Source organism: Mirounga angustirostris, unplaced genomic scaffold (assembly GCF_029215605.1).
Source record: "Mirounga angustirostris isolate CCGP_5_RB_7025 unplaced genomic scaffold, mMirAng1.0.hap1 SCAF_7, whole genome shotgun sequence".
Taxonomy (NCBI): domain Eukaryota; kingdom Metazoa; phylum Chordata; class Mammalia; order Carnivora; family Phocidae; genus Mirounga; species Mirounga angustirostris.
The window spans coordinates 52020790-52043861 of NW_026991715.1; the positions used below are offsets into that span (position 1 = coordinate 52020790).

The 23072-nt window shown below is 36.7% G+C and overlaps 1 long non-coding RNA gene across 3 annotated transcripts in view; it reads left to right on the plus strand.

Moving 5' to 3' along the window:
* Positions 1 to 23072, plus strand: part of LOC135365391 (uncharacterized) — a 384630-nt gene that overhangs the window by 121747 nt on the left and 239811 nt on the right. For all 3 annotated transcript variants that reach the window (XR_010413087.1, XR_010413086.1, XR_010413088.1), the window contains one exon: positions 6804 to 6938. This is a non-coding gene — a long non-coding RNA (uncharacterized LOC135365391). The remainder of the gene's footprint in view (positions 1 to 6803; positions 6939 to 23072) is intronic.

Here is a 23072-nt window from a genome sequence, read left to right on the forward strand (position 1 = left end):
TGTTTTTGTTGCTGTTGTTGTTGGTTTTTATTTGTAGCCATAAGCATCCTCAGAATCATGATGATCTGAAATAGTAGGATAAGACCTACCTTATCTGCCCCTAATTAGTGCCTATATTGCAAAAGAAGCTTTCTGGAAATAATATCACTCTTTGTTGTTTAATCTACTCTAGTTTCTAATGACTCAATCTTAAGCACCTCTAAGTTGGTAGGAGGTTAGTTATTCTAGGGCAAATGAGGTCTGATGGAGAATCCTAAATACCATTGTGTTAGGAGTTGCCCACCTTACTCATAGCACCAGACAGAGTGTGCTTTTTGCTTGTATACTCTGGTGTTGTGATGACTGCTGACTATTCTAGAAATGGATGTTCCTATTAACTATTCTCACAGAAGATCCGGTTATGACATCTTTGCTCTTCCCCTTCAGTGTCACTTGTGAGCTTCACAGGGTATTTGAAAAAGTTGGTGTGACTGCTCTTCAGAAACAGTGACCAATGCTTCTGTGAGAGAAGAGGTCAGTGGTTCCCTGAGAGAGATGTAATGATGCCCTGTGATTAAGTCTTTCTAGGCTTCAGCACTTCTTGCTTCTAGCCTTGGTGTAAATCTTCATAATGTAACCATGAAGTTTGTAATTAAATTCTTCTGGTTACTTTGGACTATACCAGGAATGTTTTAATTACTTTTTATGGGTTATTGTCATGTATTTCCTCAGGGGGCTGCCTCATTTGAGTAATTCCATTCTTTTGGATTACATGTTGCTATTTTTTTTTTTAATATTTTATTTATTTCTTAGAGAGACAGCGAGAGAGGGAACACAAGCAGGGGGAGTGGGAAAGGGAGAAGCAGGCTTCTCGCCGAGCCAGGAGCCCGATGCGGGGCTCGATCCCAGGACCCTGGGCTCATGACCTGAGCCGAAGGCAGATGCTTAACGACTGAGCCACCCAGGTGCCCCTACATGTTGCTATTTTTAGAATGCCAGTTATTCTAGATATATTCTCTCCCTATCATACTGTATTTTTAACTAAACTAGGTGCACAGTCTCTTTGAGGATCATTGTGTAGGAGGTCCCAAGTACTGTTAACTCTTGAAATAGGTGAAAGCTAGAAGTGAGGGAAGAGGACACATGAGAAAGAAAACTTGGTGGCAGAGGCAATGAAAGAAAGCTGTTAAAACTTTCAAAACTCAAAAAAGCCTGCTTGAATAATAGATTTGGTGAACATGTTAAGACCTTGGCATGTTCTAGTCAAGAGACTAGAGATTAACTTAGCCTTCTGCATTCAGGTTTGGACTCTCTGCTCTAATTGCCCTTATTTTGCTCTTTAGTTCTACCTTTGCTCCCCAGATAATTAGTTAAATTGTTTTTCTTGGATGCAGTATATCTCAGATGATTAAAAACAAAGTAAATGATGTTATATCTGCTTGTGTTAGCAACTAACACATCCTTTTATGAGGATGATAGTTTTATAATGCCATGTGTTCTGTCTGTGACCTGCAAAATTATAGTCAACAGCCACTATAAGACCAGTAGGAACAATCACAAAAGGAATTCCTTGAGAACCACTAATTTATCTTCGTGTGGAAGGAAGTTCTCAGGGGGGCCCTATCTACATATCTGTGTAGTGAAATTTAGAATTCTTTGCCTGTTCCATTGAACTGAAGGTTTACTGTTGTTATCTCTGCTTATATTCGCACTGGAAACACTTGAATTTCTGAGTTGGCCAGAGAGAAGGTATAGTTTGCAGTCCTTCGTGTAACTCAAGAATACAGAAACAAAAACAAAACTTCAAGTGTTATGTACTACCTGGTCCATCTTTAAATCGGGAGGGAAGTTAGCTTGATTAGTTAGAATTTCATGAGTGAATTTGGTCTACATATGGAAGGTGGGAAAAAAAAATAAAAGATCAAGTTAAATGTCAGAGAGCAAGAGGTAGCCTTGTCTGACTGTGATCTTTTTCTCTGCCAAGTCAAAATACTGTCTAGATACTCGTTGGCTTGTAAGGATATCCAGGAAAGAATCTTTCTTCCATAGCTCCTTATTTTCTATTCCACTAGTTTTTGAAGTTTCTGGGGCTGAGAGGTTTGAGTTATTTAAACTGGACAAATGATAAAGACGCTTTGACTCTTTGGATTTTTTTTTTTTTTTTTTTTAGAAATCAAAAAAGATTTTTGTCATTAGAGACAGTGCTTATGTGAACAGTTTTATTTTCTCTAAGCACATAGAGCAACGGGCTGGGATGAACAAGGAAGGGAGTAGTGGTAGCCTTGGGTGTAGTATTTCACTTAAAGGCAGAGCATCTCTGTCTGCTTGGTCATTAAAGGACAGTTTTCAGTTGGACCTCCCTCCCCCTTGTTTTTTCTTGGTAAGCACAGAGGAATTTAGAGTAGAAAGTTCTTTTTCTGTTAAATTTTTTTTTAAGATTTTATTTATTTATCTGAGAGAGAAAGAGCATAAGGGGGGGAGGATCAGAGGGAGAAACAGACTCCTCGTTGAGCGGGGAACCCAACATGGGACTTGATCCTGGGACTCCAGGATCATGACCTGAGCCAAGGGCAGTTGCTCAGTCGACTGAGCCACCCAGGCTCCCTTTTTCTGTTATCTTAAGGAGAATTAAGCATAATGAATTTTTTATATTGATTAAAAACTCATTACAGTACACTGTCATGGGCAATAGAGATACATTTACCAGGATGAAGGAGCTTGATCTTCCAAGACTTGTTCCAGTCTTCCTTGCATTCCTGTCTGTCCCAGTTCTCTACTGTCTCTTACCAAGCACAGCAAAATGTAGGGATGATGTGTACCCTGAAAAGAGTTAGGTATGTATTTTGTATAAATACAAAGTGTGTAAATATACTTGAGAACCTGATGAAATAGTTCTTGATTTGATCCAAGATGGAGTTGAAATTATAAATGTCAGTTCTTGGAGAGAAGTGAATCTCTGGTTGCTGGGGATTGTGCTGATTTATTTTTATCTGCCCTGAATGGAAAATTGAAAGTAGAGTATGAGATGATAAAAAGATGGAGACTCTTAGAGAACAAAGCCTACTGTCCATTCCTTAGTACTGATAATTCTCATGGCTCCACTTCCTCTTTTTCTTTCTTGATCTAAGGACTTCCCCTAGGCATTTGCACCTGCTCCCCTTGCCTCAGTTTTCTACCATATTGCTTAGGATTCCAAAATCTGGATCTGCAACCAAGATCTCTGTCCTGAAATTAAACACTATATATGCAACTATTTCTTCACTTTGTAATTAGATGTCCCATAGGACATGTTTAGAACTCAAATCATTCTCTTTCCCCTTCAGTCAGACACTTCTCCTCCATTCCTTAATGCTGTTGATAGTCACACCATATACCCCACTGCAAATTTGTTCATTCAACCTCAGAAGGAAACCTTGTATTTATTATTTTCTTCATTCCTAAAGTCACTTTTCTTTTTTTTTTAAGATTTATTTAGTTGAGAGAGAGAGTGGCAGGGAGGGTCAGAGGGAGAGGGAGAGAGAGGATCTCCAGCAGACTCCTCACTGAGCATGGAGCCCGACTCAGGGCTCCATCTCATGACCCTGAGATCATGACCTGCGCCGAAACCAAGAGTTGGATGCTTGACTGACTGAGCCACCCAGGCACCCCTGACGTCACCTTTCTAACTCTGGTCTCAATTATTTCTCCTCTTTTCTCTTGCTCCTCTCTCCTAGACAAATCTCTGCCTTTGCACCTCAATCCTAATCATCATCATTTTTTTCAGACTTAGTGAGCTATATAACTCACTGACAATAAACCACATATATTTGAAGTATACAGTTTGAGGAGTTTTCAAACCATCACCACAATAAAAGTAATGAACATAACCTTCATTCTCAGAAGGTTCCATGTGCTCCTTTGTAATATGTCCCTCACTGTCTTCCCCCACATAACTCTGTTCTCAGATAATCATTCATCCGTTTCCTATTGCTATAGATCAGTTTGCATTCCCTAGAATTTGATATAAGTAGAATATTCTTTTTCTGACTTATTTCACTCACCATAATTCTTTTTTTGTTTCCAATTAAGATTCCTTTTGCATCTTTATCTTGCTTTATTACCTTTACTAGAAGCTCTAGTACAATGTTGAGTACAAGGAGTAAGAGAGGACATTTTTGCCTTTTTTGTGATACCAGTCTTTGAATATTAAATATAATGTTAGCTGTAGGTTTTGCATAGCTGTCTTTTATCAGGTTGGGGAATTCTCCTCCTATGTCTAATTTGTTCTTGATTTCATGCATTTTACTTTTATATATGTTATAAGCCCTTGTTGCCTTAGTCACTTATATTTTAAATAAATTTTAAAAATAAAAAAAAATAATTTCCAGTGCTCTTCATTCTTTTGGTAATCCAGATTTCCATAAGGTATTACTTTCCTTCTACCTGAAGGACCTACTTTTAATATACTTTTTAGTACAGGTCTGCTGGCTGTGAATTCTTTTGCTTTCGTATGTTATAAATAAGTCTGTATTTAATCTTTGTTTTGGAAAGATATTTTACCTGGGTATAAAATTCTTTATTGACAGTTGTCTTTTTTTTTCAGTCTTTCAAAGATGTTACTCAATGCCTTCTACCTCACATTATCTCCAAGGAAAATCCTGCTGTCATGTCCTTGTTTCTCTGTATGTAATGTCTCCCCCAACCCCACTTTTATGACTTTCTATTTGTCACTAGTTTTTAGCCATTTGGATTATGATGAACCTTGGTGTCACTACATCCATGTTTCTTGTGCTTGTGTTTTACTTATGTCCTTGAATCTGTGGGTTTATTGTGTATAAGCATTTTTGAAATATTTTTCCATATTTCTTCAAAATTGTTTTCTGGGGCACCTGGGTGGCTCAGTCATTAAGCATCTGCCTTTGGCTCAGGTCATGATCCCAGGGTCCTGGGAATCAAGCCCCCCATCAGGCTCTCTGCTTGGCAGGAAGTCTGCTTCTCCCTCTCCCATTCCCCCTGCTTGTGTTCCTTCTCTCACTGTGTCTCTCTCTGTCAAATAAATAAATAAAATCTTAAAAAAATTTTTTTAAATAATTGTTTTCTGTCCAACCTCTTTTTTCTTTCTTCAGAGACTCAATGCATCCCACAGACCACTAATACTCATTTCTTTTTGGGCAGCAGGAGGGGTTTCCTCTGTGTGTGTCATTATGGATAGTTTCTATTACTATGTTTTTGGGTTCATTGATGCTTTTTTCAGTACTGTCTAATATTCTGTTATCCTATCCAGTTTATTTTTCATTTTAGGCATTGTGTGTGTGTGTATATATATATATATATATATATTTTGTCTCTAAGAGTCTTAGGTGTTCTAAAAATACCTTTTATATCTCTACTTAACATGCTCATATTTCCTCTACTTTGACATTTGGGCATTTGGATTATAGTTATAACCTTTAAGATACTTGTTTAACAATTATGTAATCTTTGTTATTTCTCAGTCTGTTTCTGTTGATTGATTTTTATCATCATTATGTGCTATGTTTTCCCCCCTCTTATGCTGAGGCTTTGAATCTCTCTCCATGAAGGAATCTGGGCAATCAAGGCTTAGTTCATTTCTACCCCCTCTTTCAGGAGTCAGTATCTGGCACTGTTTCTTGCCAATGTCTGAAGACCTTGTTCTGTGTATTTTGTCTAGTTCTTTTTAGCTATTTTAAGCAGAAGGTTAAATCTGGTTCCTCTTATTGCATCTTGGCCCAAAGCCAGAGTTTCTTTTATAGTTTAGGTTTTGTACTGTTACTTGAATTATTGTTCTGAATCTCTAATCTGATTTTGTTATTCTCCTACTTAAAAACCTTTTGTGATAAACTTTTACTTTCGCATAAAAGTTCGTAACCTATAGTAGAACATCTAAGGCCCTTCATTTTATGGCTCTTCCCACATTCATTGTAGGCCATTAAATTTCTCCTTCCTCACCCTACCTTCTACACAGATAGACACCCTATAAGCAAACACATTCAATTAACCACAGTTCCTGGAACATACCATCCTAGTGTTTTGATCTTGTTTTTTCTTTGTGCATACTCCTTTCCCTTCTGAGGCTGATCAGACCTTACCTACTCTACGATACATATGTCCTAGTTCAAATATATCTTCTACTATAAGACCTTCTGTGACTTTCTCTCCATTGTCCTCAGCAAGATTATTAGTCTGATGTTCCCTCACCAGAACATTTCTGTTTCTTATGAAGCACTTACCGTAGTACTCACTAGTTGATCTCACTAGCCTGAGAACTCTTCCAGAGCAGCCCTTGGAAAATTTATTCTGTAAAGGGCCAGATAATAAATATTTTAAAGTTGGAGGGCCCTATAGGTCTTTGATGCATATTATTCTTTGTTTTTCTTTACAACCCTTTGAAAATATAAAATTCATTCTTAGATTAGGGGCCAAGCAAAACCATGCTGCCATAGACTGTAGTCTGCTTAGAGAAGATTATGTTTCATTCTTTTACCCAGAAGAATGCCTGACACCAAGAAGAAACTCAATAAAAACATACAGTTCTTTAATAACGAACATAAAATCGCCTATAATATTTAAATGCTTCATATGTGAAAGTAACTCTTCTAAGAGCTTAACATAGGTTGTACCATTTGGTTTGCACAACATCTAGTCATATTGTCAGCATCATTTTATAGATTAGGCAGTGTTGGCCTGAAGAAGTTTAGGGATTTGCCTAAATCATGCAGCTACATGTCTTTAAGAAATTAGCAGGGGGACAGAGGCAGTGAAGTTAGAAAAGGAGTAGTTTGGGAACAGAGGCAATTTTATATGTTCTTTCTCTATTGGTTTAGGCTCCTAAAGAGGACAAAACGTCCCTGCATTTGATGTATTCAACATCTCTCTCTCTCTCTCTCTCCGATGGAAAACAAATGTAGATTGACATATATCTACATAGTCATTGACCTAAAGCTTCATCAGTTTCAAGGGTAAGTAATCACATCTGCTGACTTTTATGTTTATCATTTGTTTGGAAAAAATATCAAAATTGGGTTTCTAGGAAGATAGGTATTACTTTTTAAAAATATGAAAAGTCTCAGATGTATTACCATCATATTTCCCCCCTTAAATTCTAGAAAACTCCTATTCTTCTTTAAGTATAATAATATCCTTCAAACAAAACACTTCGTCTAAATTGGTTTTCTTCAAAGCATATATGGTTGAGTTAGACGCTGAAGAAACATATTATTTGAAAGAGCACACACAAATGTTTTGCTTATTTTTTAAATTTCTTGACCACAAAGGAAAAGATAGTTGTCTTTGTCCTTTATATAAAACATTACCTCATGGCTGACAGTTTGTGACAGAGTGAACTAATGTGTGCTGATACTGAGAATCTTGATAACGCTTTTTGGAAATCCCAGTAGACTGGACTCATTAACATAGTGGATTTGGAACTCCAATAATCAATCAAATCATCATTGTGAACCAAAATACCCTAAATGCAGCTGCCATTTATAATTAAGTGATAATGATCTTTCTAGGAAAGATTACAGTGGCATAAAAAGCACCTGCTGTCAAAATTAGCTTTTCAAAAAGCAGAGGCTGTTTTACTGCCATAACTTTAAGCAATAATTATTATTAGGCCAATTTAAAGCAAATTAGTAGATGGTTTAGAGTTAAATATACAACGTATTTACATCAAGAGCAGTATTGTGAAGACAGTTAATTTTCCTCACTGGAAATTAAATGTGTTTTATCAAATGACAGCTATACTCTTCCCTGAGTTGAATTCTGCCAGAAGACAGGCAGAAGAACATTGTGGGGGGACAGAGACATTGAACCTGAGGTGGGCTGCTGCCCAGGCAAAGGCCTATTCTTTGGAATTCTGTAACTGGCATTTATTTCATTTTTCTAAATATGAATCTCTTTGGCTTTTAATCACTGACATTTCTCCTTCCTTCCAGCATTTTATGTTGCTTATGTCATTGTGTTCATAAGAATCATTACTGACACTGCACACAAACAAACAAAAAACCAATGAAATAAAAAAAAATGATGCAGTAGCAGCATAAACATGGAATATAGATGGGTTGTTACAGGGTGGTCACTGCCAATTCTTGCAAATGTCAGGGTTTTGAGAATTAGGGAAAATTGGAGTGTCCATGTAGTTCAACGTTCCTTTAAAATAGAGTACTGTACTCTGTCCTTCTGTGAGGACACATCATTTCTAATCACTGGTTTAGTTTAAGTCGGGTCTTGAGGCTGAGAACTGAGAGGACAGACTGAGTCAGCTTGGCTTGTTAGGGAAAACTTGGGAGGGGACAGTTATTGACAGTTACCCTTGGTTTACTTGGCATAAAGCTATACATCTTCCCATAGCATAAGTAGCCATCAGGCAATGGGGTTGGGGATGGGGGCTCCTGTCCCTGACTAAATTCAAAAATGAATTTCTCACAAATCTTATTTGAGGTCCAATAGCACTTGCAGTGGCGGGTGGGGCTGAGAGGTCCACAGCTTTATGTAGCCCAATGAGGTCATGGGATTACATTTGGTTGATGAAATTGATTATTTAGAATGCATTGCCAAAGAGTGGAGCAAATGCCACAGATAAATTGGGAATGCTTATTTTACTTAGCACATATTTTATTTATCTAATTATTTTATTTTTCACATATACAAACATAGGCTCCCTGAAAAAAAGAGTATCTTGGTAATGATTTGCTCATTTTGCCTCTTTAGCCTGAGTTGCATTCAATGATAAAATAGATTTTCTCTGTGTCCTTGATCGTGGGTTAAGTTTCTGTGGAAATGACATTGCTTCTTTGGGATCCTATTAAATATCAAACTCACTGGAAAGGGCCTTCCTAGATGCTCCCTAATTCCATTGACATCTTTTTGTGTTCCCAGTTGGAGCCATTTTTTCTTTAGTTTCCATAGCATGTGCTCTCCAGTCTTACTCCCTTTCTCTGTGGGCATTGTTGGATTTGAACCCCTTCTGTTCAGTTCCTCTTCTTTTCTAATTAAATGCTCCCTTAGCACCTGCGCGAAGGCTTCCCTCACCACACTCTCTGCTTGGAGAGTGTCATGGCATCAACTTTCACCCTCATGAGTCTGTATCCTTGGCCCCAACACTCACTCACATTCCTGGCCTCTATTTGTTATTGTTGGTATTTACCTTCATTCATGGCAGCCAGTACAAAGCAACATGCCCTAAACTCACTATCTTTCTTTCAAACATGCCTGCCTCTTTCCTCCTCCATCCTTTGACAACTGCTCCTCTACCTTCCCAGCAGCCAGCCTTGGAGTCTCAGCATCAACTCTGATCTTTTCTCCTCCTTCCTGTCATCATGCCTCAGTGACCCTGCCATGTCACCCTCACTTCTACGGTGTGCCAGAATGGTTAAGAAACAGGGTTATGGAACCAGAGGTTAGGTTCCTTAATGGCTGTCCTTAGGCAGTTTTTAACCGTCTGTGCCTCAGTGTCTGTATCTCTTAACCTGAAACAGTAGAACTTAGCTCAAAGCACTGTTGTGAGGATTAGATGAGTTTACTTAGAACAGTTCAAGGTGCACAGTAAACACCCAAAAGATGTGAGCTGTTATGATTATTATTAGTTTTTGTGGGTGCCCTCTCCCATTCTCCCTGTAATGATATTAATCTGGGCACTTGTTAGTTCTTGGTTGGACCCTGAAGTAATCCTGACTGACCTCCTCATCTCCCGGAATTTCTCAGTCCAGTTCACCTTATATTCTGCTGCCATAAAGATCTAGCAGATAACAGAAATTTTTACTCTCCTGCTCAAAAAGATTTGACTTAGAAAATAAAGTCTTTAACTCCTCTATTTGTCACTGCAGATGCTGTACTATTTTCCACTATCATTGACCACTATTTGCTGGCAGGGACCTTTCAGCCCAGCCGCAGTGAATATTCTACTTTTCTCCATTCTTGTTCTGCACTTGCCCTCCTTCTTGCCGTTGCTCACAGTGGATCATCTGCCTGGATGGCCTTCCTCTTCTCACTCTTCCCTATGTGGCCAAGTGTTCTTTATTTCTGAAGGCCTGCTCGCAAGGCTCTATCCATAGAAACTTTTCTTACTGTCTGTAGCCCCACAAAAGGCATTTACCCTTCCTTTTATCCCCCATATCAATTTATCTGTATAACTCCTGTGATTCTTTTTTACTTTCTGATCCATGTTTTAGTTACTTAGGTACCTCATTATTCCTAAGTTTAGAGCACATTTATACTTGATTTACAACTTTAGATTCCTCTCATACCTACATAATGCCTTACTCAAAGCCACTAGTCTGTACATTAACATGGAGTGAATGAGTGATTCTCCCTGAGTTTGTGTGTACAGCAAGGACATTCACCTGGAAGATGCCATATACGTCTTAAAAAAAGGTACAGATAAAATACATGTTCTTTATTCCCAGGCAATATTGTTTATTATTTACAGTAAAGCCTCTCTGACTCTTTCTAGTAAGAGTTGCATTTGAACTTGTAGAAACCACAGCACTCGGGAGTCCATATAGACCTTAGAAGGAGTGGTCCAACCCCTTGTGGGAAAACTGAGGCCTAAAAGGGGGGAGTGGCTAACTCAAGATGCAGATCCAGTTATCAGTAGCAGAGTATCTCAGTGGCTGAGACTACTGATGAATTCTGTGCTCTGGGCTCATATGCTTTCCTTTCCATTGTTCTAAAATAATCTCGGTGGTCTAGGAGTAGTAATCATTGTTTGAATTAGGTTTCTTTCCAACTGTAAAATAATTTCCAAAGGGAAAAATTATTCATTGATAAAGAAGTTATAATTAGCACAATGGCACATATTGAAGAATGAGGCAATTTAGACTGTTGAATATCTATGATACTTACATATAAGAAGCATTGGAAACACTGGAAGCAATGGGGTATGAAGACATTAGTGTACATAGGTTCTTCCTGAATGACAGCAGTCAGTTCACAAACTGTTCATCTGCAGGACTGGTCATTTGCACACACTTTCCCTTCCCTCTATCATAAAATCCTTGTTTCTCTCCCACTTTTACGAAGTGTCACTCAATGAATGATATTCCTCATCTATAAAATGTAGATTATAGTGTTAACGTCGTTGGATCTATGAGAATTTAGTAAGAGAATGTGTATAAAGTACCTGATGCAAAGCAAGTGCTTAGTTACTACTAGTCTCCATTTCTTCTTTGTTTCCATAGGATATATGTTGCCATTCCCTATTTTATGCTCAAATTAGACATGTCAAAATCTTCCTAATAGTTTGTGGCTGCCCGCAAGGAGGGCCTTAGAATCCCTTTCAGGCTCTACCCTCCAGGCAGCTACTATCAATCAGCTGGGGTTCACACATGAGATAAGACTCATTTGTCATCTTGTCCTGGTAAATGAGAGATGATTTTTTCCCCCACTTCTAAATATGGTTCAGCTACATCTGTCTGCTTGTTCCCACCCCATGTCAGTCTAGTACTTTGTCTTCTGACTTTGTTTTGGTTCACATTCTAGTCCTGTTCTCTCTTGATTTCTGTTTCTTTTCCCATATTCTAAAAATGTCTCAAAGAACCAAAGATATGACTTAATAGGGCTTAGATATATAAAGTTATGCTATGCTGAATTTGTAGTAACTTTGTTAGTTTGGTTATTCTTCCATTTTCTGAAAAGAGAAAGTATTTCCCTTTTGTTTTAGGGGGGGAAAAGGAAAGATTTTAGTCCAAAACACATTTTTTGAAAGTTTGCAGACTAGAGTGAAGAAATAAAAGTAAAAGAATCTGAAGGTAACATTATGTAGACACTTCCTATAAATCAGAGAAACGTTAGTTTGAACATATTCTCTTTTTGAATTTTGGAATTCCTTGAGTACTTTCTAGTCCTTAACTATAATCTGAAAAACCAGAATAAACCTTTATCGTGGTTATGAGGACTTACAAGAGGTAATTCACGAAGAGTGATTTCTTAACATAGAGCCTGTCACTGACGAAGGATTCAGACAATCACAGAAATTACCATTAATTTATCCAAGTGTATTTTCAGTGTAAAAAAACAAGGAAAGTAATTCTGTAAAATTTCCACTGGGGGAGTAGCATCTCATTTTCTTCTTCTGAAAAAATGCATGAACTTTGACAAAAATCTCAAACTTTTAAGCAAAAAAATTGCTTAATGAACTAGTTTGCCAGACATGGAGAGATGTAATGGAAGATCTTTTACATGTGGATCCTCTTCTTTCTTTTTTATAAAATAAATTATCTTCAAATGGTCTCTATAGATAGCTGAGATGTTTTTTTGAAAAATAACCTTAACCGAAGTAAATATTATAATGGAGCTGAATGTCAAAGTTGAGCTCAATTAGCATTAGGGGCATACTTTAAATTTAAATGTATCTCAGTGGAATGATATATACTAAACTATTAAATAATGTGTCTTGATGGGAATAGAGTAAGAGCTGGAGGTGAAGATTCATTTTTTTATCTATATCTTTGTATTACTTGAATTGTTGCAATGAGCATGTATTATTATTTTTTGATAGTGAATTTTTAAAATGTCATTACATTTTTAATACAAGTTGTTTTTAGTTTTGGCCTTTGGTAGAATTACAGTGCAGCAGAAATTTGTGATCTGGGTCTTCTGCCTCTTTGTACTGTAAGGTTTGATTCTATTTCCTTCTCTCCACACTAAAGCATCCATATTACTTTTCTTTCATAATTTACTGCCAAAAAAGGGCATGAGAAACATACACACTGTAAAATATAAGTAATTTATCCTTATAATTTTTGTCCTTCTGAAATGTATTTGTTATTCAATGAAGATCAAAATCATAGGTCAGACATATAAATCCCCCTATTTGAATTTCCATGATCTATCAGCAAGAGAGGGGTTTTTAAGTGAGGGCTTTCCGGATCCACAAAGTCATATAATTAGTATGTTGGAAGCAGTCTATTCTACCTTCTAGGATTCTTGGCTGACTAATGCTCGTGATACTGCACCAGTATGTGTAGATCAAAAACACAATGATAAGAACTTTAAGGTTGTTTGTTGTTGTTTCAGTGAAGTGAAGAGCTTGTCAAGAGTTCAGAGCAAATGTGTGACAATATCCACCTTAGTCCTTTTTTTTATAAAGATATTTATTTATTTATTTATTTGAGAGAGAGCACGTGCGACCTGAGGGAGGAGCAGAGGGGAGGGAAATGTAGGGGAAAGAATTTCAAATGGACTCCATGCTGAGTGTGGAACCTGACATGGGGCTTGATCCCAGGACCTTGAGATCACGACCTGAGCCTACACCAAGAGTCAGGGCTTAACAGACCCAACCACCCAGGTGCCCCTCTACCTTAGTTTTAAAATGATTGCTCCAAAAATAAAATAAGCTAATAAAATAAGATAATTGCTCCATCTATTAGGTTGAAGGTAGACTATGGGGAGGTAAGAACTGGAAACAGAAAGATCATTTAGGAGGCTACTGCAGTAATTTAGTTGAGAGATGATGGTAGCATGGGTAGGGTAGGAGCTGTGGTGCTAGTAAGAATTTGTCCGATGCTGGGTATATTTGAAGGTAGAGCCAACAGGATTTCCTGGTGGATTGGCTAGAAGATGCAAGAATCCCTGGTGACTCTCAAGGATTTTGATGCACACAATTAGAAGGATGAAGTTGCTGTCAACTGCCATGGTGAATGGTGTTTCACACTGATTATTCTCAACAAGTTACAGGTGAGATGTTTTTCTAGCGGGAACTAAGGGAAGTATTGGTCCTCCTTTTGATGCTCTGTCTTCTCTCATCTCCTGCGTCTGAGAAGTTCTCCAGGTGTTTCCAATTTGTATCTGATATAGGTCAAATGAATAACCTTTTGCATCAAGATTAATAGACTAACTGAAGGGAATTTTTTTTATCACTTTCTTCAGTTGCTGAAAGATCACGTTTTAAGTTCAGAATCTTCATAAACTATCTTTTTTTTTTTAAGATTTTATTTTTTATTTATTTTTTAGAGAGCGAGCGAGAGAGAAACAGCATGAGAGGGGAGAGGGTCAGAGGGAGAGGCAGGCTCCCCACCGAGCCGGGAGCCCGATGTGGGACTCGATCCCAGGATCCTGGGATCACGACCCGAGCCGAAGGCAGACGCCCAACCATCTGAGCCACCCAGGTGCCCCTTCATAAACTGTCTTAATAAAGCTATGATGATTTATATTCTGATCAGTACTCATGCATCTGTATGGTACTAGAATTTAAGGAGATGCAGCTCTCTGATAACTGCACTGGGAATAAATGTCTGCTGCAGAACTTTGGAAATTTTTGAGGAATGCCTGTTCAAATCACTGCAATGCAACACTGAAGTGTTGCAGAATTAAATGCTACCCCCAGCCCAGACTGCATTAGAAATTTTCTTTCCATTTAAGTATCTCCTCCCCAATTATGCATGGATGACATCAGACCAATAAAATCACTGAGAAATCTGCCAATTATACATTATTATTTACTTATTTTACCCATACCGAGAGTGTTACCTGTTTCTTACTCATCTAACTAAGAAGAAACAATAGAGAAGACATTTGTTCATTTCTCCTTTAAAAATGTTTCCTATCTGGCTTGGACTATAGGGCAAATAAGGTTTTTATTTTTGCAAGAACATTATTTTACTTTCTCCTTGAACCCCAAATGGCATGAGAACATTTTGTAATTATATTTTCCGAGCACAGTTAAAGAAATCAATAGGAACTAAGTTGAATGGCTATAAAATGTTCTGGAACAACTGTTAAATAGAATCAAGGGACTAAAAAGGAGGACTGGGGATGCTTTATGCCGCAGCCCTTTAAAAAAGGATATGGATAGAATAGTTTTCAAGGACTAGAATAAAGTTGTTCCCTTTACCAAACTATTTATTTTCGTCCTTGCATGATCTTTCCTTTTTTTCTTTGGCTAATTAGTATTCCCACTAATCACAATGAGGTAAACAAATCTTTAACAAAGAAAGATTTTTACTTTGATGCATCACACAAGGGCTCTTAATGAAGACAATACAACAAATGATGTAATTGGTGAATAGAACCTGAACATCATTTCTCCAACTTTCGACAGAAAAGATAAACGCAACTTAAAACACCTATCAAGAAAAATTGCAAAACTTATTTTCTCTTTCTCACTTTTGTCTCTCTTCCTTTTCTTATCCCCTCACATGCATGAGCAGGATATGCACAGTGGTCATTCCTGCAGTTAGTGGGAAGTGGTCTTTCAAAGTATGACAGGAAATGTAAAAAAGGAAAGAAAGGTGAAGACTGGCCACTTAAACTAGTGGATCTGTAAGCCTCCTTAGACCTTTGTTTCTTCAAAAAGAAGAGTAACAGACTTTCCCATAACTTGCTGAGTTTAAGTTATTAAAAGAAGTCCTAGAACCACCTTCCTTTCTCATCTCCACAGCTCCAGGCAAGAGACCATTTGAACACAGTAAGCAGATTGACCATATGTTCCAGTCATGGTGTATGACTCTTGTCCTTGCTTATTTATTAAAACTGTCAAACCTTCCCAGTTTGAATAATTAAGTATATGATCATCTGAGCCATAAGAGATTCTGATCTACAGAGAAGTTTCACTTTGGTTTCACTTTGACTAAATGAATGAACTAAATGTCACTTTCAAGGTTATGAGAGATTCACATGTGTAGAGCTTATAATCAAGCATAGGAACAAATTTAGACTGTTTCAGCAATTCAGGAAGTAAACTTCTATAGTTCCATGTCATATGAGTAACTTTTCAGGTATGCTTTTGCTTTTTGCTTTTTTTTTTCTTTTTTGTCTTCCTAAAACAAGAAGTGTTGTCACCAGTAAATACCTGTTTGTTTGGGGGGTATAATTTAATCATGAGTGGAAGTACACAGGTCCCAAATTTCAGACATTGGAAAGTTTTAGGTGTGTAAGAGTTTCTGTTGAGCCATGGCTATTGAAGTATATGTTTGTATGTGTTTCCTCTACTTGGGATAACCTCTAGTAATGGTCTTACAGTTCCATCCATTACAGAAAAATTATTATCAGACTTAACTTTCCTGTATTAACAAATATGAAACTGGATGAAATACTTGACGCAGCTTTTTTCCAGGCATTGGAAAACAGCACAGATCTGTGATCCTTGAAAGAAGGGAAATAGACAAGATGAGCTCCATATTCACCCTGGCTTTTTTGTGTGGGAGTTCTTTCCAAATGATAACACATGGAAGAAGAGCCCACACAGAAAACAGCTATCTTGCTGGACAAAGGAAGTAAATCTCAAAGTTTGTAGGGTGTTTAAACTTGCAAGGTAGGGTATTAGAGTGTAGGGTGCTATATAGGGAAGAAATATCAGAAATAAGAATTTGTGTTTCTCTGATTCTATAGCTGACTATGCATATATAGATGAAACTCTGCAAGTTCTGACAGAAAATAGTTACTGATGGCTTTTAGCTGAATGGATATTCTGAAAATAGCATAGAGTTGGGAAATGTTGGAATTCTCAACATTCAGAGGGAAGAGACCTCAATGAACATATTAGATGTTTAGTTGAGACCAGAAAGGCCATGCATTAGGAATAAGCTACTTTAGCCCTATAGTAAGGGTTATTGTATCCCTGCCCTAACAATGCCTTTAGCAAAACCTTTGACAGGATAGAAGCTATCTACTAGTCAATTTAGTGCCTTCCAGGAAAAGAAAAATTAACAAGCCCTAAGAGAAAAGAATAAGATCCAGACTCTCAGTGATGTAGCATTCACAATGTCTAAGTAATAATAAAACATTATGAGACAAGTGAAAAAACAGAAAAATGTAAGCCATAATAAGGAGAAAAACAGTGAATAAAATAGACCCAGAGATGATGATATGTGAATTATTAGACAAAATTTTGAGAAACTGTTATAAAGTTTAGATGATTTAAAAGAAAAGAGCTTAATGATTTAACCCATGGAAAAGCTCAGCAGAGAAATAGAAATTATAAAAATAACCAATGAAAGCTCTAGTGCTAAAAAATACATTATCTAAAAGGAAAAATTCACTGCATGAGCTTATTAGTAGATAGGAGATAGTAGGAGAAAAATCACTGAATTTTAAGACTAGGCACTAGAAATTATCTAAATGGAAGCATAACAAAGAAAAAACATAAAGAATGGACTTAGCCTCAGCCACTTATGGAGCAGTATCAAATAATATAACAATGTATAGTTGGACTTTCAGAAAAAGAGTATGGAGATATTAGGAGAGGAAGATATTTGAAGACATAATACCAAAACTCTTCTAAATTTGATGAAAAATACCAACCACCAGATGTATGAATATCTGCAAACCCTAAGTAGAATAAACATAAAAAAATAACATGTGGGTACACCATAGTCAAATTTCTGAAAGTCAAAGATAAAGAAAATATCTATAGGAGAAAAGACATATAAATGAGAACAGTGTTTGGAATTACTGTTCATGGAAAACGGTACATGCCAGAAGACAGTTAGTGACATCTTTAAAGCACTGAAAGAAAAAAGTCAACCTAGAATTCTCACCTAAATGAAAATATCCAGAACTTAAGGTGAAGTACCAACTTTAAAAACCAGCAAAAGCAGGGGCACCTGGGTGGCACAGTCAGTTAAGCACCTGGCTCGGGTTGTGATCTCAGGGTCATGATCTCAGTGTCATGAAATGGAGCCCCACATCGGACTCCATGCTCAGCACAGAGTCTGCATAAGACTCTCTGACTCTCCCCGCCCCCCCTCAAATAAATAAATAAATCTTTATAAAAATAAATAAAAACCAGCAAAAGCAGAATTAACCAGAAATGTTAAAGGTAGTTCTTCAGACCCAAGGGAAATAATATCAGGTAGAGACACAGGTCCACATGAAGATACATAGGATGCCAAAAAAGTAAATATTTGGGTAACTGTGATTACTTCTACTAATTTCTTAACTTCTTTACAAGATAACTAAAGTTTTTGATAATAGCACAAAGAATACAAATCATATATGTGTGTTTGTATGTTTTGAACAAAACTACCAACCAACTTTGCCAATCGGTATTTATAGAACATCTAGAACATTTAGACTTCATCTAAAAAGTCAAAACAAAAACGCTTTCTCATAGTACACAGAACACTCATCAAGACAGATCATAGGGTTAGCCCTAAAATTATTACCAATAAGTTCTAAAAAATTGAAATATTGACTACAGTAGAATCACACTAGAAATCAACAAATAGAAGACATTTAGAACATAGTCATCTATTTGGAAATTAAACATCACATTTCTAAATTGGAGAGAGAACTCATGGGGGAAATTTTAAAATATTTCAAACTGAATAATAATGAAAACCAAATCAAAAAGTTTTGTGATATGCAGATAAACCAGTGATTAAAGTGACATTTATTGATATAAATTCTTATTTTAGAAAACCAAAAATAGATTAAATATATAAGTATTTAAAAGATATATGTATATACATTCAAATCTGTTATATGTGATATTTGTATACACATATATATGTAAAATATAAAATCATTTATTACAACCAAAAAGAGATTATAGCAAGAGTGCAAGATTGGTTTATTATCGGAAAGTCAGCTGATGTAATTCCTCATTCTGATGGAATAAAGGGAAAAATAATATAACCATCTCAATAGATTGAGTAAAGCATTGGACAAATTCAATACCTATTCACCATTAAAGCTCACTACTTATATTCATCATTTTACTGGGGGTTTTAACCAGTGCAATCAGGGAAGAAAAAATCATATGGATGGGAAAGAAAGAAATTTTAAAAAATATTTATTAACAGATGAGCTGATTTTGAACATTAAAAATCCTGTGGAAACTTTAAAACAACTACTAGAACTAATAAGTGAATTTAGCAAAAATGCTAGCTATAGACACCCATATTGTTAAAATTAATGTATAGATTCAATACAGTCCCAGTAAAAAATCCCAGCAGGGTTTTTGCTGTTGTTGTTGAAATTACAAGCTAATTCTAATGTTTATGGGGAAAGTAAAGTGCCTAGAATAAAACAAAGAACAAAGTTGGATAAGTTCTATTACCTGATTTCAATATAGACCATAAAGCTACAGTAAATAAGTCAGTGTGATGCTGAAGTAAGGTTAGACAAATAGATGAATGGACTAAAATAGAATCCAGAAATAGAATCACACAATTGATTTTTGACAAGTGTTCCAAAGCAACTCAGTAAAGAAAGAAAAGTTTTCAACAAAAGGCGCTAAAAGAATTAAATATCTGTATGGGGAAAAAAACCCAACAAACTCCTATCTCTTATACACAGAAGATAACAATAAAAACTAGTCTGGCAGAAAATATTCATAAAACATAAATCTGACAAGTTCTTATATCAAGAATATATAAAGAATTCCTGTGATTCAGTAATAAAAAGACAAATAGCTGGAGTGGTGGGGGGTGGGAGGGATGGGGTGGCTAGGTGATAGACATTGGGGAAGGTATGAGCTATGGTGAGTGCTGTGAATTGTGTAAGACTGTTGAATCACAGACCTGTACCTCTGAAACAAATAATACATTATATGTTAAAAAAAAAAAAAAAGCAGGAAGGGAAAAATGAAGGGAAGGAAATCGGAGGGGAAGACGAACCATGAGAGACCATGGACTCTGAGAAACAAACAGGGTTCTAGAGGGGAGGGGGTGGGGGGATGGGTTAGCCTAGGTGATGGGTATTAAAGAGGGCACGTACTGAATGGAGCACTGGGTGTTATATACAAACAATGAATCATGGAACACTACATCAAAAACTAATGATGTAATGTATGGTGATTAACATAATAATAAAAAAAAGTGACCCTGAAAAAAATTGGGCAAAAGATTTGAGCAGACATTTCACAAAGGAAAATGTACGAATGGCCTATATAAATATGAAAAAGTAATCAATGCAATTAGTCATCAGGGAGATGCAGCATAAAACCATAAGATATTACTACCTACTTACTAAGTTAGCTAAAATTAAAAAGACTGATCACAGCGCTACTTCTGCTGAGGATGTGGAATAATAATAATACATTGCTAGTGAGAGGATAGAATGTTGTACTATCCAAAGAAAAAGGTTTTGCCAATTAAAAATTTTTTATTACAAAGTTAAACATGTACCTGATCTATGATACTTTTTAGTATTTACCCAAGAAGAATGAAAGCAATCATCCCCCAAAAGATTTCTTAAGGTATATTTATGACAGGTTTGTTCTTAACAGCCTATAACTGAAAATAGCCTAAATGTCTGTCAAGAGGATAATGGATGAACAATTATGGCACAGTCATATAATGTAATACTACTCAGCAATAAAAAGGAACAAAGTACCAATACACTCAGTGACATGGTTGAATCTCATATACATGCTGAGCAAAAGAAGCCAGACACACACCAGAAGAACATATGGGATGACTCCGTTTTTATGAAATACGAGTACAGCCAAAACTAATCTATGGAGGTGGAGATCAGTGCTGTTGTCGCCTCTTTGGGGGAGGGGCAGGAACTGACTGGGAAGGGGCATTGGGGGAAAGTTCTCAGGCAATGGAAGTGTTCTCTATGGTGACATAGGTAATGGTTATACAGAATTATACATTTGTCAGAATTCATCAAATTGTACAATTAAAAAATGACTTAATTTGAACTAGTAATAGAAAAAAATTAATGGCCACAAAAGAAGAGTCTACTCCTCCCCAGAGAATGTAGCAGAAGGAAAGGGCACTCTACATCTTGAGGGCTAGGAAGAGAGGGGAGGGGAATTTCTCAGCAGTTTCAAGCAGAAATGCACTGTTTCAGCAGGAAAGATACAAGATCTATGAGATTTCTTGGCCCTCAGTCACTCTAAGTTGGAGGGTGTGGTGGCACTGAATTGAGGTGTTTTGGATCAGTTATGAGGTGACTCAGAGTTCATTTCCTTTCTGATTTATAGCTCATTCTTTAAAAGTGTTGTCCAAAGCTAGTTTGGAAGTAGAATGGTAGACTGAGCACTCAGCCTTAAATCTAGCACCATCTCTGCTCTCCTGAATTAATGTATTTGTGTCAAATTCTTAACCCCTGTGAACTTCAGCTGTGGAATAATTTAAATTTTATCAGATGATACTGGTGATAGGGATGTAGGAATGAAAAAGTGATGAGGAAAATATTGGTCATTATTTTTTTACTATAAAAGTGTTTTCTGTCTCTCTCTCCCCCTCTCTATTTCTCTCTCTCCTCCCTCTCTTTTTTTCTCTCTCAGTGAAACTGGGCTGTTAACAGTAACTGATTCATGTTGTTAGCTCTTATGTAAATGTCTGTTTTGTTGCTAATTCTGGGTGTGTTTGCTCAAGTAATTGTGTTATCTATTAAAGCACTTACTATACTCTGATCCTTCCTTCACATTTGTTCTTAAGATTTAGAGTGCCTTCCCTTCTGAAGAAGGCATGCTTTTAATAAATGGCACTTTTATAAACCTTGCAGCTCAGATTGAAGATGGGACTTTTAGTAGGGTTTTATTTAGAGAGAAATACTTAAAGTCTAGTCAATGTGTTTTTATTTTTAGATTCTTCCAAGACTTACTCAGGATAAAAAATCTCATTAAATTAATATTTGATTAAACCACGCTATAAACAGGAAAGTTCCTTTACTGCTCTCCCATTAGCCCCTGGGCTTTTTTTTTTCCTTCAGCTGTTATCTTGGCCTGGTGTGCTCATGGCGACCTTTTGGGCCCAGTAATGGCTCACCCCCATTGAGGCCATGGTTAAGCTTTAGGTGTTGATCACTCTGTCTTCTGTGCTCCCATAGCTGGGCTGTGGGCATCCTGAGGACAGGGGCTCTGCTTTATCCCTCTTTAACACTAATGTCTAATACACCTTGCTAAATTTGTGCTGAATACATGGACAAATGAGAAATAAATGATAGTGAACAAATGAAGTAACCTTGTTAATTCCTTAAAATTCATTTAGGCTTTCAGAAAAAGATAGACTTTTATTTTGTTTTGTTTTGTTTTTTAAGAAAATGTACCAAAAACATCTTATAAAGGAACCTCCATTTTATATAGAGTTGTAATATGTTTAAAACTATAAGTGAACTTGTTTTTATATCTGGAATAAATGAATTGCCAAGGGTGAATATGAATACGTTTGCTTATGTGGCATTAAAGAAGTCACCGTCTTTTATTACCTGCAGTCTTGGGGCTGTGTCCTAGCTGAGTTGTCTCAGTGACCCATTACAAGGCCATTTTTACCAACAACCTCTGGAGCTTGGTATAAACACAAAATATGCTTCTCAGGCTTTTGTGAAGAGGATTATTAGATCTAATTGAGGGACATTACCTAGTATTTCAGCTTCATTTATTCATGGTCAGCTGAATGGCCAACATATGTTTGACCTAATTATTTGCCCCAACAATGACTACCCTAATTGTTTTACTGAGTAGAGATGGGGTTCTTGGGAATAGAACACCAATATTATCTGTGATTCATAAATGGATTTTTGGTAGGTAGATATTTTCAACCCCGAATCCATCTTCCAGGGCTTCCTGGCTGGGAGAGGGGAGCACAGTGATCTCATATGGAGCATGGGTTGCAGGAGACAAGATTGCCTGGATAATGTCAAGCTAAAGACATTGTTTTGGTGATTCTTAGTATTCTTACAATTACTGTGCTTTCCTGATGAGACTCTGAGCTACACATTGGCAGGGTCCCTATGTTTTGTCCCTCTGTATCCCCTATCCCTTTTGCTGAGGATGTGGAACAACAGTACATTGTTGCTGAGAGAGTAAAATGTTGTACCCTCCAAATAAAAAGGATTTTCAGGTTAAAACATTTTTTTTCCCAGTTTGTACTTGGTGAACAAGTAATAAGTCATTGTCAAATGAATGGATGAATTGGGATATGCTACTTAAGTAGATCAAATACTACTTAAAAGCATTCTCTCCATTCTGATATTTAGAAAGCTAGACAAGTAGTATTTTAGCTGGACAGTTCTTGCATCACTTACTTTCCACTTACATTGTAGTTAATTTAAGTGCATATTTAATCTTACTATTAGATTGCCACTTTCTTGTCCAGAGGAAATATTTCTTTTTCTTTCTTTTTTTTTTTTTTAAAGATTTTACTCATTTATTTGACAGAGTGAGAGAGGGAACATAAGCAGGGCGAGTGGGAGAG